The sequence below is a fragment of the Sinocyclocheilus grahami genome, unplaced genomic scaffold, assembly GCF_001515645.1.
Source record: "Sinocyclocheilus grahami isolate Dianchi unplaced genomic scaffold, SAMN03320097.WGS_v1.1 scaffold96.1, whole genome shotgun sequence".
NCBI classification, from domain to species: Eukaryota; Metazoa; Chordata; class Actinopteri; order Cypriniformes; family Cyprinidae; genus Sinocyclocheilus; species Sinocyclocheilus grahami.
Window position 1 is genome coordinate 558,740 of NW_015505275.1, and position 16,960 is coordinate 575,699.

Sequence of the window (16,960 nt, forward strand, 5' to 3'; positions counted from 1 at the left end):
AAATTATCGAAATATCGCAAATGTAAATATCGCAACATGCATATCGCAAGGGCGTGCGATATCTGAATCATTTTAATAATAGGCTACTTAAATCAAAACTTTGCAAAAGGTCAACGTTTTAGTTCGACGCATATAGCAGAGAATTGCTTGACGTTAAAAAGAGTTAAGTGCAATAAGTTGCAGAAAACAACTCTTTGCCATCTCGTCTTGCTGTCTGACTTACACCTGAAGCACGCACTCAAGCCGCATCTGACACAGCGTCTCTTCAGTTCTGCCTCACACATGCAAAGCACGCACACACACACACACACACACACACACACACACAGACGCGTTTCAGACTGAGTTGATTCGTCTTTCGCATCTCCTCATGTTTGAACAGACACATACACACAGAATTATGTCAATAGTACCCGTCTCGATGATCATTCTCGTAAACGCAGTCGGTTATGTTTTAAATTAATGTAAACCGGTGAGAAAGAAATCGGATGTGTATCATTATACTGGATCCGTGCAGTTGGATTTAAAGGGACAGCAGCCTATAAATACGTGCTGCTGAATATGTCACTAATGTTAATCAAACAATAAGACAGCTATAACAAAGATTAATCTAAATTTAATTCATACAGTGAACACTATGCAGTGTTCTTTTACACTTAATTATTAAATTTCTGTATCTGAATACTACTGTTTATTTGATCTATGCTTGTAAATTGTGCATTTCTTCTTTTTCACTGACTGTTCACTTGCCTTTAATCATGTTTGAACTTTCTCAGACTATAGTTTCTGCTGTGGTATATGAAGAAGTACTTAAAGTGTATGGAAAGCAAAGTTGCAATGATATCAAATTAGTGTCATTAAATTTTTTTTTTGTATGTTCACATTGATGTTAAAATGACATTTTCTGATTTGTGACATTACTTTTTATGTAATGCTAAAACACTGCTGGTCACTTTCAGAAGTTGTAGTGATTCTTTCTTTTCCAAGAAAGAATGTGAAAAATATTGGTTACATAATTTTCATTTTAAAATATAACTGAAATAGATTTTACACACTTTAAGCAATATCGTATCGCATATCGAATATCGCATTTTTTAAGTCGCAGTTTCTAACTATGATTTGTGCTATTAGAAATTATACCAGAATGGGTATCAGCAAATTTTGCATTAAATTAAAATATCACTCAGTAGAAACTAGCTATTTTGGGAATAAATGTTGGTTTGTAGTTACTGATAAAAAATATATTTTCTCGTAAATTGAATACATTTTGTTTTATAATATTATAATAAATATTACATTACCGTCTAAAAGTTTTGACATCAGTATGTTTTTTTTAAATGTTTTTGAAGTAAGTCTCTTATGCACACCAAGAATTTGATCAAATACAGTAAAAACAGTAATATTGTGAAATATTACAATTTAAATTGTCAATTTTTTTGACTTATGCAGCACATTACACAAGGTAATTTGACTTTTGGTGGAACAGGCCATTTTAAATAGATTTTTCATTCTAGGTTAATTATGTTAAATAATTTATCACTACAGTTTGCCATATTAGTGGAAAGTGCCTTTTAGCTCTGGTACAAAATTAGCATTCGCACGGCCATCATTCGCCATTGAAGTATTATGATTCCGACAAATGCTGACATTTGTCGCAGGAATTAAATTAGGTCATGGAGTGGTTAAAGCTCTCCTTTCCTGAACGGTTTTCCTCTCTGATCCTTATTTCTGGATGTGTACCTATAAATAATAGATTTGATCTGTTTTAATAATAGATTTGCTTAACAAATGTTTCCATTCATGGCAAGCATCCCAAATGAAAGGAACATAGTGCTTGTAATGATTATGAGTTTAGCACAGCATAGTATAAGAGTGCATGCTCACGTTCACGTAACATGTCAGTGGGTTTAACCACTGCCCAGCACAAACATAGGGCTAATTTGGGTTGAAAACAGTAGCTAGGCGGTCCTTGTCTCACTTTGTTTTTTAATGAAAAGGCACTAATTCAGCAAGGTCAACCTGACCAGAATGAGAGCAGCAGCGGCTGCTTGGTCAGTCTGTACACCTGCAAGCAATCAAACCTCAAAAAACACACACACATTTGACCTATATAATAATACTGCCAGTGTGTCTTCACTCTTCACTACTATTTTATAAGTGTATTTCATCCCAAAATTAAAATTATGTGATTATTTATTCACCCTAATATTGTTATAAACTGACATGACTTTCTTTGGAGCAAAACATTTGATACCTTTAAATTTTTTTATCCAGATTTCTCTTTATCCAATTCATGATGGCAGTAAAGCTAAAAAAAACAACAACAACAAACACTATATTAGTAGTACACAGTACACTTGTGCGCTATATTCCAAGAATTCTAAAGCCATATGATAGCTTTGTGTGAGAAACAGAATGAATTTTAAACCATAATTCACTTTAACATAATAATCAGATCAGTCCAATTCGTCCAATTTCATTAAATGATTCAGATGAATTAATCATTCAATAAACTTCTGCTTCTTATGATCAACTCATTAACTTGATTCAAAATATTTTTCAACTTTTTTGTTCTATAGACAAAAGTAAGGGTTTGGAACAACATGACGGTGAGTAAATTGCTACTATTTTTTAAGGCAATGCCTTTAAAAAAAACATTTAGCCTTGTGAGAACTAAATGTTTGTCTTCTGTGTTATCACATTTTATCTAAAGATTAGCAGTGCGGCAGGAAACAGACATATTCTCTCACTCTTTGTCCCTGGCAAAGGCAAGCTGACAGAAAGGGGAAAAAACTCATAATGTTACAACATGTGAAGGGATCCTGCTAAATGGGAAGTGTCCAGTATGATTTACCATCGGAAGTCATTCCAGGATATTATCCTTTTATTTTTCTACCATCCCGTTTATGGTTCTTCTCCTTGGCAACATGTAAACAGTGCCCTGGCTCCACAGAGCAATAAAATACCCAGCCTTCATCGTGTAAGCAGTATGGGCATCTCACACACACACGTTATAGCTTATCCTCATGGAACGTAACCAAATGAAGTCTCACAGGTTCCAACAGCTTATGAAATGTTCCAGTGCAGTTTCTAAAGGAACAGCACAAGTTTTCAGTCTTGTGTTAATGTATTTCCTATTAAAACAGGACATTTGGTGGGATGGATTGGGTTCCAGAATTAAAAATGTCTAAAAATTTCTCCAAAACTGATTTTTAACTTAAAAACCTCAAATAGAGCTTAGCCAGATTAGTCCAATAAAAAATTTACCAATTATAACGTAATCAAACTTTGTGATCTTGCTTTAATTGTTGTATACACTACCTTTCAAACTTTTGGGGTCTGTAAGATTTTTTAAATGTTTTTGAAAGAAGTCTCTTATGCTCACCAAGGCTGCACGTATTTAATCACAAATACAATAAAAAAAATGTAACATTTATTTTTATTTAAACATTTAAAATATTTTTATATATTCTAAAATGTAATTTATTCCTACATTTTTTTAAATCCTCAGGGAAAAAATGAACAGAAAAAAATATAGGAATTAAAAAACAAGTGCAAATATTAAAAAGTGTCCTGCTGTTTTTCAGCCATGAAGGTCTGATGTCTTTTGTTCAGCTGCTGGCAATACAACATAAACTGACTTCCTGCTGTAAAGTGACCTATAGCTCAGCTGAGTTGTGGGGGTCTTCCTTTATGTCAGCTGATCTCAGACCTAATCTATAAAACATCTGCACTTCTGTAAGTTGTAAACTGTGCTCATATCATTATATTGGAAACTGAAAGTCTCAGTTTTCTCAGGGGCGTCTTCCTATATCCCTTCAGTAAGAGATCTGCCCACAGCATCTGAAGGCTAGACAAACAATCACAATTTGTAAGTAACACAGACAGAAAAGCAAGACAGACAGGGAGGATGATAATGGAGATGCACACATGCACAAAAATGAAAATAAACGCAGCAGAGGATCTAGAGACAATGGGGGAGTTGTTCAGGAGGGGCTGATACTCCGAGCAGCTGCATACACACATCTCTTCTCTAACTCAGTTGGTGGTTGCTTTCCACAGCGTAACCACAACCCCACACTGACCTGCTTCTAATCCAACAGACTAGATAAGATTATATAATGCGATAAAGTTTGAAATGAGCGGCACAAGACTGTCAGGTCTAATTCCCAATGGTGGATGAATGAAAATCTATTTTATAGCACTCTGGAATACTTGATTCTGACTGGTCAGTATAGGATATATCTGCAGTCAAATATATTTGTAAAATGACTGTTAAACTGACTAATGTCCCTGGCAACTGATTTATCATTAACAAGGACACTTTCTCCCATTTATGGGCTTCTGTGAAGTGCCGAGCCACTGTCAGCGAAAGTCCTGTGAAGGTGCTCACTCACAGAAGGTGACAACTACCTCCACTTTCCCTGCTCTATGGAACATTGCAAAAGAATAAATCTCTTTAAAACCTCTGTGCCAGGTAGAATTGTCCTAATCACTCTATTACTATTTAATTTACTTTGCTAAACTACAAGTAAAGAATTTTAATTAATCACACTGTTTCAACTCAATGAAGAAGAAAATAAATGCTCCTAAATATAGACTTGCATGTGCATGTGCGCACATGTGCAAACACACTTTTTTTCCAGTGGAAGGATCTAAGAAAAACATAACCGCCATTGGTGGCTGGATTGGGCTTAAACATGTCTCCCTTGGTCTTCTTTTATGACTCTCCAAGGACTCATCTAGACCACGTCCCTTCTTTTCCTCATCCTCTCCTTCTCTTTTCCTGCCACGTTTTTCTGTAACCTTCGAGATAAATGTCACATGCAGAAAAGCAAACCAAGAAGAAAAAAAAAAGTTAGCACATGGCTAGACGCATGCCTATAAATTGCCATAAAATGAGGAAGCATATACTTTGCATGCAAACGGCTGTGGGTGTTGGCGACCTCCAGGTGTCTTTTTTTCCCCCATTTCCATTCGCAGGGGACTGAGCTCCAGGCACCAGTAAATTGCCATAAAATGAGGAAGCATATACTTTGCATGCAAACGGCTGTGGGTGTTGGCGACCTCCAGGTGTCTTTTTTTCCCCATTTCCATTCGCAGGGGACTGAGCTCCAGGCACCAGAAAGCAGAGCACTGGCCACGCTGCTGGAATGAGCTCACATCAAAGGTGACCATAAATCAAACAGTTGTGCCCCCGCCATCCGCTACACCATCCCCCAAAATCCCTTCTGTCATTCTCAAGATGGTGGGGCTGGTGGAGAAGCATTACCTCAAAGACTCCGAGCACAGACTTCTGCACTGTGCCTGTATGGGTCGTTGATTAATTCGCCAGTTCCTTGATTGTAAAACTGCTCAGTCCAGCTACACCAAAAACTAAAGCTAAAATGTCATATCTGTGGCTGTGTCCCTTCACTGGTATCCTAAGTTTGAATCTCAGAGGTACCGAAAGTAGGTCAAGTGACAGCAGAAACCCAAGTCCCAGAGTTCCGAGGTGGGTGAGGTAATTGTGGGTAACCTCCTGTCGATCTCTTCTGCAGTTCCCATGGCGCCTGTGGTCGGTTGCCGGATCAATGGTAGGTTAACTTGGTGGATGTTAAAACAGGGGTGCCCAATCCTGTTCCTGGTTCCCCTACCTTCCAGCAAAGTTAATCTCCAGCCCTGATCAAATACAACTGAACCAGCAAATTAGGATCTTCAGGAGCACTTGATAAGTACAGACAGGTGTGTTAGAGCTGGGTTGGAACTGAACTCTGCAGGTCGGTAGATCTCCAGGAACAGGATTGTGCACTTCTGCATTAAAAAGACAAACTGTTTTATTCCTATCATGACAACTCTCTGAGGATTTTAGCATGGTATTGGATATGACAATGTTAATGTATTTGGTCTTGGCGGAATAGATCTGCTACGCTGCTGCTGCTGTTGGTTATTGCTGTTGTTGTAGATGCAACAACAGCAATAACCAAAGCAGAAACTTACTACTGACAATACATACACAGATACAGTGCTGTGAGTATTTAAGATATACTGCTGCTGCATAAATAAATAGCATGTATAATAACCTGTAGCAGATCTATACAAGTGGAGCTGGGGAAGGTGGAGGGTTTTAGAGGAACTCTGAAAGTGCACTGCAAACTGCTCTAGTAAATGCAAACCAGTCATTTAAATGCAAAGCAGTAAGCTCATTGGCTGCATATGCAACATGACCCACCAGTCTGCACCATTTAGAGTATCATGACAGAACTTGATATTGATTTAATGTACTTTAAGATGCACTTACTAGTTCTTAACCTTGGTTTGTTGTGCTAGTTGTACCATCACAATGGTTTTACTTGTATATTTGTATATGTGTAACTGCAGCTTTTCATCCAAAGAGCTGAAATTAGCACGCAAATTAGTGTAGCATACATTCACCTAGCTGGAACAATATTTCAAGGCTGTTTCAGGCACTCGGTAAGTACTGTAATACTCTACATTGATTGCTTAAGTGATTTTTAAGTCTGATGGGGCAAGTTGGAAAAAAATAAATTTCTTTGACTTTGCAGAGGATAAGAAGGGCAATTCATCATGGTCTTATCTCGCTGCGTCACGTGGGACTATCTTTATCATGCAGCCATGCAAAAACACCATTTGTCTTCAGTGCCTTATTCATTGCAAGTGATAAAATGTACGTTCTTGAGTGGAAACAAAAAACGTTAGCATAGGTAGTTTGCCGAATGCAGATAAGACTGTATAATTATGCAGATATCAAATCAGAAGGCCTCATCTAAGTGTCTATCAAACTCAGGTCCCTTCCTCTATCCACAGCTTTCTGCCATGATGTTTCCAACCTCATTAAACCCCACAACCCTTTATAACCTCCATCTGTTCCACTTACTAAAACAAACCTGGTTGATTTACTTGACAAACTGAGTTCCATGGTGCAGTTGTGCATTTTTTAGGCCAAGTGGAGCAGCTCACCACAGATAAATGAATACGCAGACAGTCAAACAGACCCAAAGCCAGACGTAAAGACATCGGTCTTAGGTGGCGAGTGGCGCCAGTTTCTTCACATGGCTTTCTGAAAATCTCATCATAGATCATCCAAAAATATAGATTTTGTCAAGACAGCTGCATATTAATAGGAAAGACTGCAGTTTTTGGGCTGAGCTTGCAGCCTAGTTCAGAGGAATTTTGCTCTATGCAATATTCCTGTATGTAGAGCATAATGTACATTATTAAATATCTTCATTCCCATTCTTATAAGTTTAAGTATTTTTTCTGTTTCCATAATCATAAATAGTATATAATTATGAAAAAAAGGCTTTTAAGCTTAACATTTAGCAGTTAGATATTTTCAGAGTGAGGCAATGGCTTTTAGTGTCAGCACTCCTGCATTTGAGTGTAGGCAATCTGGTTCTTGTTTTGTGTAATTATGCATTTCATCCATTTTCCTGCACTGGTTCAATATCCCACTGTCTCTTGTATATAAAAGAATGGCAATTTCATGCCATGGGGAGAAACACAATGTTATTGTTTCCATTGAAGAACCCCTCATTCCAATTCAGTCCATTTAATTCCTCTCGATCTCCTCTAAAGACCTATTATTTGGGAAAAATCGTAATACAGGATTGCTTTGACTTCTATTCTGGAGACAGAAAATATGGTCTCTCCATATAATATCCTTTATATGGTTTACAGTTTGACTTGTGTGTTTTGGCAAAATGCAAGTCTCTTTAGACAAGAGATGCATAACTTTCACTGAAAGAGGAAAATGACCATCTGTAATGCAAACAGCGTGACAGGATGCGACGTAATGCAACAAAACTAGATGGTCCCCATTATAATCAACCCAGCTGTCAACACTGCAAGAATCAAAACATTGCATGCATGCAGTGTAGACAGTGCTGTTGATTATATTGGGAGCGATTGAGTTTTGACTATTCGCATGCGGACATACTCTGCATCCAAATATGACAATGGTTGAGAAGTGCGTTTAAAAGCAATTCATGGTTTGGTAGACTTCACGTGCAACTGCAAATCACTGAAGCATTCAAAGGGGCTCCGTCTTTGTATTCTCAAGGTTTTGCTCAAGGCAGCCTTGTCAACAAGTGTCAGACAACATGTGTCTTTGCTTTCTCATCCCTCTGCTCTTATCCAGGCCCTCTGCACTAAATCATCTTCATCTTTCTATCCACTATAGCCACCATCCTTTTATAGACACAACAAGGACACTTTCTCCCATTTATGGGCTTCTGTGAAGTGCCGAGCCACTGTCAGCGAAAGTCCTGTGAAGGTGTTCACTCACAGAAGGTGACAACTACCTCCACTTTCCCTGCTCTATGGAACATTGCAAAAGAATAAATCTCTTTAAAACCTCTGTGCCAGGTAGAATTGTCACACTACCAAAAATGAGGGGCTATCAATACAAGGGAAATGTCATGATTCCCTTTGGCACATATACTGTCCATAATATATACACAAATTGGTTTCGAATATACAGTGGGTACGGAAAGTATTCAGACCCCCTTAAAGAGCGGCGCCCGGCGGATTCGACAAAGGAGGCTTGTGGCAACCACATGTGACGACCCTGGGCTGGACTCCGCTTCGTCCACGGTGAAAGCCGATCCGGCGATTGACGGCGTGAAGTTGATGTATTTCCTCAGCGACCAGCACGGATCAGCTCTAGGCATGACGAAGCGGATATCGTCCTCTTTTGGAAGGCCAAACAAAGTAGTTTCGCTTTCACAACGAAACACACAGCATCTCCACAGCATGGCGGCGGCGGCAACAATACTACAGCAAGAATAAGTTACGCCTTCTTTCTTTGCGTGAACATTTGGGCGGCGTTATGCAAATCTTCCCACACAGTGATGTAGACATGTGGGTCATGTTTAAACGAGGCATTTTAGGAGGGCATGGACAAGTCTTAACTTTTATAAAGAATATCTCTTTGGATTTGAGACTTTAGTCTTTGCAACTTTACAGATCGTCTACTTCAAAATGTCATTTTCAATTCAGTGTTTCTTTGTAATCCTTTGTGAAATTTCACAATTCTACATTTCTGAGTAAAAATTGTAAATCCCATTCCAATTTTTTTTCAGTACACTCGTTTTCTTACTGCAGTTCGCTTTGTGACCTCTGAATGTTTTTTCCTCTTAGAAATGTGTTTTTAAATACTTAAAACTGATGTCACTGATAAAGGTTCTCTGTGCGGAGTGCAAAGAACTGACTAATTCCATCAAGACGGAGAGGGTGGCACAACAGACGGAACATTAAAAAGAGTTTGATTTATCAGCAAGAATAAATCAAGTCAACACAATCAGTCTGCAGGACAGATGTTTGAACCATAAGTTTCCAGCATGTGGTGAGTCACCGTCAGATGGAGAAAAACTCCCAGCCATGAAGATGAACAGAGCAGTTTGTATCAACCTGCATCTTTATTCACTGTTTATAATGTGCTGTTAATGCTCAGGTAAGATATGCTCTTCATTACTATGTTGCATTGGCAATATATCAAAATCTAGAATTTTTTTTTTAAAGATGTTTATTTATTTTTCTCTTTTTGATGCATTTTATAAAATTATAGTCTTGATTACTTTGTTTTATAATAATTAAAATAATGATATATATATATATATAATATACATAAACAATTTGATAATGCATTGTGATTTCTACAGCTGTGCATCGTGGCTTTGGTTTTCCAACATCCCAAACTACAGATTTTATTTGCACTGGATCCAGATTTTACAGGAAACTCCCTGCTGCTATACACATATTTCACTCTGATAGCATGTTACAGTAAGGCACGTCCAGATTTTGCTGAGTTAGGTGTGTTCCTAGGTCAACATATTTTGTTGACCCTGGAACAACATTGTAATCCAAAAATGTAGTCTTGACCATATCCCTACACCTAAACCTAACCATGAGTAATACCTAAAATCAGAGGAAATTATGGATGAATGACACTGAAGTACAAGCACCAAACACTGATTGTAAGCCTAAACTTCATAAAAACAATAAAATGGTTCTTCAAATCTGATTGGTTAATCACAATGTTGTTCCAAGGTCAACAAAGATGTTGATCCAGGAACATGTCGCACTTGGTAAAATCAGGTTCTGCTTACAGTATGTTTGAGAGTCATAGCTTAAATTGAGAATGCCAACCAGACACGTTTTATTTGACTGTTACAAGTACGGACCAGTGTTTACGTTCCAATGTGGGTATTCATTGTCAGGTTGAATGCATCTCTCTGACAGATTTGGGAAATTTTCCTCTTGGGAGTTGGTGATATGTGTGCGAGATGAGGAGTGAAAGAACCTTAACCCTGTGACCAGACCGCTTACGGTGTCTATTACAGCCCGCACCTCTAGGGTGACCGGATTCCTGGATCTGTACAGAGATGAGGTGCGTCAAAGGTGAATCAGGGACTGTGGCTGGGTGACAAAAGAATGAGGATGGATAGACTGCACAGTAACACCTGTTGTTTTTGATACAGCTGGTATGACAGACATAAGCATTGACCATTAGAAAAATGGCAATTGCTTAATCCGGGTAACCCACAAATGTTTACTGATGCAACTCATGCATACAGACACATGCCATCTGGCATTGCTGATCACACTTGTAAGGTCTGATTCAGCAAGTCTTGAATGCCTGTTTATAATGGGAATTGCAAAGACTTTAATGATTCCCAGTCTGGTTCCATTAATTATTTATTTAGCATATTTGACAAAGGCCTGTTTGGGGAAAAACAAATGCAATTAAAGTTTCAAACGATTAGATATTGTTCATAATAAATGTAAAACTAATTATTTAACTAATTATTTTATTATTTCAGTAAGTAACTTTGCAACTACATGTCAACTAGCAGTTAGTAGAGTATTAGTAGACTGTCTGCTTAATATCTTCTAGCACTTTCTTTGTCAACATTCTACTAAACCTACCCTAACAGTCTTCTCTGAGAGTTAGTAGACATGTAGTTGAAAATTAATGATAATTAGTCGACATGTAGTTACAAAGTTACTTATAGTTAGTAGAATGTCTAACGTGGACTATCGAAATAAAGTGTAACCATTTATTTTTATAAAATACTACTGACAAAACTACGGATTTAAGTCTCCCAAGCCTTAAGCATAAAAATGCAGTAAGTAAACTGTATTTGTTTAATTTTATTACAAGAACTATTTTTTTTTTGTTTTTTTCTCCGGAAATAGGACTACACTTGTTACACATGTAAGGTTTTGATTCACTAAATCAAAGCGTCTTATAAGAGTAATTTATGCGAGAATCAGACTAGACTAGTTGCCCATAATTTTGATTCTCTATTGATTTGATACATCATTTGTTTGGGATTCGAATTATATTAGTTGCAGTCTATGGTTTTAATTCACTAAAACAAAGCGTCTCAGTTTAGGAATCAGACGACATTCGTTGTACTGTCTATGGTTTTGATTCATTAAAACAAAGAGTAATAGGAGTCATTTGTTCAGAAATCAGACTACACTGATTGCGCTATGTAAGTTTTGCGCTATAAATTAATTAACAGTATTGATGCAACACTGAATAGTAGTGCAGGAAACACTGTCACAGTATTTTAATACTATATTCCATTCACATCAGCAGAATAATTTAAGTCTGAGAACCGTTATCGGAATGGGTTCTGATAACGTTTCGCGCTCAAACATTTTTTTTTTTGTTTTACAAAATGGAAAAATAATTTTTTTAAAGCTAGATAGAATAGTCTACCAAAAGGGGTTTAACTGGCTGAATCTTGACCCATTGGTCACGATGACACAGAGCAGCATATCGGAGCAAACAATAAGTGTTGTAGAGAAGTGACTGGAAGAAAGACAGACAAAGAAGTTTAACAACAAGTGGCTCAGAGCAAGGCACTAACCGTCCATGAAGGACAATAAGAGAGGGGAAAGGTAAACAAACAGTACAAGTGAGCAGATAGCACACCGAGCAAAGGGTTGCATCTCTTGGGGCCCAGGCTGCGAGGATCTGATTTCATCCATTCTTTCTTCTCGGTCTGGGAGGAAGCCACCATTCTCACTGGATCACAGATGCACCTGGAGTCCCCCGCAGGAAACTCCCAGTAACTTCCCTTAATTCAAAGTTAACCCTCCAAACAACCAGTTATATGTCCCCCATGAGCAATTTTAAAAGAAATGTGGCAGTAGAACACAAAAAGTCTGAATCCTGAGATTTTCGCACAGCGAGCTTGTGTATGGGACGGTCCCAGAATTGACACAATAACTCATGATGATGTAAAGAAGACAGTAAACATAGTGTACTGGTATGTGTTATTCAATTCAAGACATCTGAATTCACATTGCTTCATCTGGCACTCTTTTTAGAGATGAATGAAAGGGTTTATTGTCTCTGGCTTGGCGTTATCTTACACATTTGACTACAGAGCTGCTTTATTGATGGACAGATGTTCAGTCCAACTGATTTGCATATGGACAGTCTGATAAATGTTTATGGCTTGGGCACACATGTACACTCTTTCTGTATGTTGTGCTGTGACTTGTGAATGGACAACTACTTTCAATGTATGTTGTGACCAAACAAGTGGCAGTTTACTACACTACTCTTTCTAATGCTGCTGTATATAGTATGTATAGTGAGAACAATATGCCATTTTTTTGCATAAAATATAACTGCGGTTTTCAACAGAGCTCACTTTATGGGAAACTTGTCATAAAATGCATTGCGCTCTGTCCCATCACTGATGGAACAACAGTCTATGCATAAGATAAAGCTTTCTGAAAACAAAACACAGTGCTTCCAAAGAATGAGGCCATGATTACACTGCAGTCACATCGCCCTGACCCAACAGGGAAAAAACAATGCATTTTCAACCTCCTTCAGTTTCTGATGGGTCTGAATATTCCAGACACCAAAAAAAATGTACTCCGAAGATGACAACATCACACTTTATGGACTCGAGCAAACAATAAGTGTTGTAGAGAAGTGACTGGAAGAAAGACAGACAAAGAAGTTTAACAACAAGTGGCTCAGAGCAAGGCACTAACCGTCCATGAAGGACAATAAGAGAGGGGAAAGGTAAACAAACAGTACAAGTGAGCAGATAGCACACCGAGCAAAGGGTTGCATCTCTTGGGGCCCAGGCTGCGAGGATCTGATTTCATCCATTCTTTCTTCTCGGTCTGGGAGGAAGCCACCATTCTCACTGGATCACAGATGCACCTGGAGTCCCCCGCAGGAAACTCCCAGTAACTTCCCTTAATTCAAAGTTAACCCTCCAAACAACCAGTTATATGTCCCCCATGAGCAATTTTAAAAGAAATGTGGCAGTAGAACACAAAAAGTCTGAATCCTGAGATTTTCGCACAGCGAGCTTGTGTATGGGACGGTCCCAGAATTGACACAATAACTCATGATGATGTAAAGAAGACAGTAAACATAGTGTACTGGTATGTGTTATTCAATTCAAGACATCTGAATTCACATTGCTTCATCTGGCACTCTTTTTAGAGATGAATGAAAGGGTTTATTGTCTCTGGCTTGGCGTTATCTTACACATTTGACTACAGAGCTGCTTTATTGATGGACAGATGTTCAGTCCAACTGATTTGCATATGGACAGTCTGATAAATGTTTATGGCTTGGGCACACATGTACACTCTTTCTGTATGTTGTGCTGTGACTTGTGAATGGACAACTACTTTCAATGTATGTTGTGACCAAACAAGTGGCAGTTTACTACACTACTCTTTCTAATGCTGCTGTATATAGTATGTATAGTGAGAACAATATGCCATTTTTTTGCATAAAATATAACTGCGGTTTTCAACAGAGCTCACTTTATGGGAAACTTGTCATAAAATGCATTGCGCTCTGTCCCATCACTGATGGAACAACAGTCTATGCATAAGATAAAGCTTTCTGAAAACAAAACACAGTGCTTCCAAAGAATGAGGCCATGATTACACTGCAGTCACATCGCCCTGACCCAACAGGGAAAAAACAATGCATTTTCAACCTCCTTCAGTTTCTGATGGGTCTGAATATTCCAGACACCAAAAAAAATGTACTCCGAAGATGACAACATCACACTTTATGGACTCCCCCCCCACCCCCGGATTTTATGGACCTTACAGACTACCAAAGAGTGCATGGATGGATTTTTAACCACAAGACGACTCTTTATAAAAATAACAAACCAAATTTTGTTGGCACAGCACTTGTTGACACTTCAGAAACCATGGTCCTTATAAGAGGAAGCCCTGTTGTGGTTAGTACAAAATGAAATACGGCCCAATTTACGAACTTGGATTTACGAACGGACAATATGATGAGTTATTCACAAGCCACTTTTGATGAAGCACTTTTTATGAAATGTATAGAATATGGTGGAGATGGGAAAGTTGGAATAAAAAAAACTTTCTATATCTTTTTCAATTGTATGGCTGGTCATTTAAATTAAAAATAATAGTTAAAATATGTATATGATGTATGTAAGATTTTTTTCTTTTTAAAGAAATTCTCACAAGCCTACATTTATTTGAACCGTTTTAAATATTAATTCTTTTAAAATGTATTTTTTTCCAGCTGAAATTTTGGGCTAAATCCTTTGATCAATTTATGCATTCTTGCAAATAAAGTAATAATTTATTTGAAAAATAATAATATTATAATGATTATAATAATATTAAATCAATTGAATTAATTGCATAAAATGCATTAAATTGAATGAATTAATTGCATATATCAATATTTGCTGAGAAAAGCCCCCAAATAAAGACACTTTGTTGTGGCAGATAAAGCACTGAACACTTTTAAAGCTTAGAAGCTAGTATATTGTAATAAATACAATATATAATGAATCACAGTACAGTAGCATGTTCAATTTTATTTATTTTGTAATTATAATTTTGTAATTATTTTGGATAAATATTGAGTTTCATATTGCATGTGGCAATCAGTTGCTATGGAGCAGGCAGTTAAATCAGTGACACTGTGAGACACACTAAGGCCTCATAAAGTTTGTGGCATGTATATGAGAGGCATAGAACTTAAGTTTCAAAGGGATGATTTTGATTCTCACAAGCACCTCTGAACTCCCCCTCTTGGAATAATGAATGGGAATGGAATGGCAGAGGGCTGGCGGCAGACAGCATGGGAATCTGGCTCTGAGGTAAGCACTTTCAAAGGCTTCTTAATGCACCAAAAGACACAGTGATGCACCTCAAAGATCTCTCTGCTTTTTTCTCACGCACACACAAAGATATGCATGCCAGCACATGCCATACTACACTTAAAATGCACAGAACAACTCATTAAAAACACTTTAAGGGTTAAAAACTCAATGAGTCACTAAATATGAGACAACTGACCGGCTGCCTATGCGATGTCTACAGGATGCCAGAGAACAGAGGCCAGTCTCAGCAGCTGGGCTTGAAAATAGAAAAGAAAGAGGAAATGAGTAAAGGACACAGTTCTGTTCTTCCTGTCAACTTTTCTAAACTACTCGCTGCAGTTTTTGCCCTGTTGTCTGTCTTGTCAAGACTTTCCTAAGACAGAAAGTATTGCTTAAATCACAAATCTCTGCCAAAGGAGTTTAGTCATCATCAGCGGATCAGATATATCAAGAGGACCCACCCATTGATAGATAAACTATTTCCACTCACCTGTTTCCAATCACTCAAGGTGTGTCTTTATGAATCACATCACTCACTGATATGTGTAACCCATTTCCTGTTTTATGTTTAACTTAAGGTTACTTTCTATAAACACACACCACATATTATGAAATAAATCAATAAAAAATGAAAACCATAAGTATTATCATTCTCAGTGGGCTTCTATATTATTACCTCAGTGAACAGTGCTGTAAAAATGTGCTGTCTGAAGTCATTTGCAACGGGAACCTTACGAGGAGTTACTCAAAGTATTCACTACGCCTTGGAATGCAACATGTTCTGGGATGAGGTGTGTTCAAAGATGAGCAATCAAGTTCCGACCTGGATCAGCTTTGACTAAACTCAGGAATATGTCAGACCCCCACGGCATGCATGCCTTCGTTCTGTGTTTCTAATGGTTATCTGCATGTGTGCATTTAACGCCAATGAAGACTTGAAGGTCTGACTGTCAGAAAACTTACACAAATAACTGTCATGTCGTGACACGTGTGTCAGATTCCTCTGAGAATTGCAAGTGTGTGAAGTACAAAAAGTTCACCATGTCATGAAACTCTGACTTGAGGGAGAGTTGAAGATGATGATAATAAATTAGGCTTTTTCTCACTTAGGAATGAATGGCCTAGAATTAATTATATTTTACACTATAGTCCAAAATGAGAAAACTTTTAACAGGTGATGCTAGGATTTTCTTCCATGCACCTAAAATTCAATTGATCATTTTAAATATTGAAGTTAAATACATGTATATATTTTTGCTTTATTATTTTTCACTTTTTTAAACTTATCCACGGAAGCTATGTAAGTGTTAAGAGTTGGTCAAAATTTTGATTTTACAAGTAGGCTACAGAGGTATAAAACAGTGAACTTTCTAATACTTCTACAAGACATGCTACCATAACCTGGATGAATGAAAACTTTCACAGGCGAACAAGTCATCGATTTTTACTCTCTGGTTATGAATGAAAAATGTTTGAAAATCATTAGCTCTCTGTCATGTGAGTTTAAATTTAAATGACGGGGGGAAAAGAAGTTGAGCGCTTACCCGGTCAAAACTCTTTCTGTCTCTGTCCGTGTCGAGTGTGCTGGGGTCAGTTTAGCAGGCCTGTTTAATAGCTCTGTAGTCCTGTTGCTCCTCAGGGGTGTGCAGAAGTGCTCAGCTCTCCCTCAAAGCACCGAATGAGAGAATGCTCGCGCTTAACTCTTCCATGCGTTACTATAGAGGAAGTTGAGTGACTCACACAAGCTCCCGCCCCAATGGATGAACGGTCTTCCTTGTTTTCTGAAGGAAGTTTCAACGAATGAT

General features: G+C 37.8%; 1 protein-coding gene across 2 annotated transcripts in view; it reads right to left on the reverse strand.

Moving 5' to 3' along the window:
• The window catches only part of LOC107587754 (four and a half LIM domains protein 3-like), a 48,750-nt gene extending 31,790 nt beyond the window's left edge, over nucleotides 1-16,960 (reverse strand). Inside the window, exons 1-2 of one of the 2 annotated variants that reach the window (XM_016275652.1) lie at nucleotides 16,700-16,960; nucleotides 15,352-15,411 (exon numbers count right to left, since the gene is read on the reverse strand). The gene's annotated coding sequence lies outside the window, so the exon portion shown is untranslated. The remainder of the gene's footprint in view (nucleotides 1-15,351; nucleotides 15,412-16,699) is intronic. The other variant, XM_016275653.1, reaches the window with a different exon arrangement.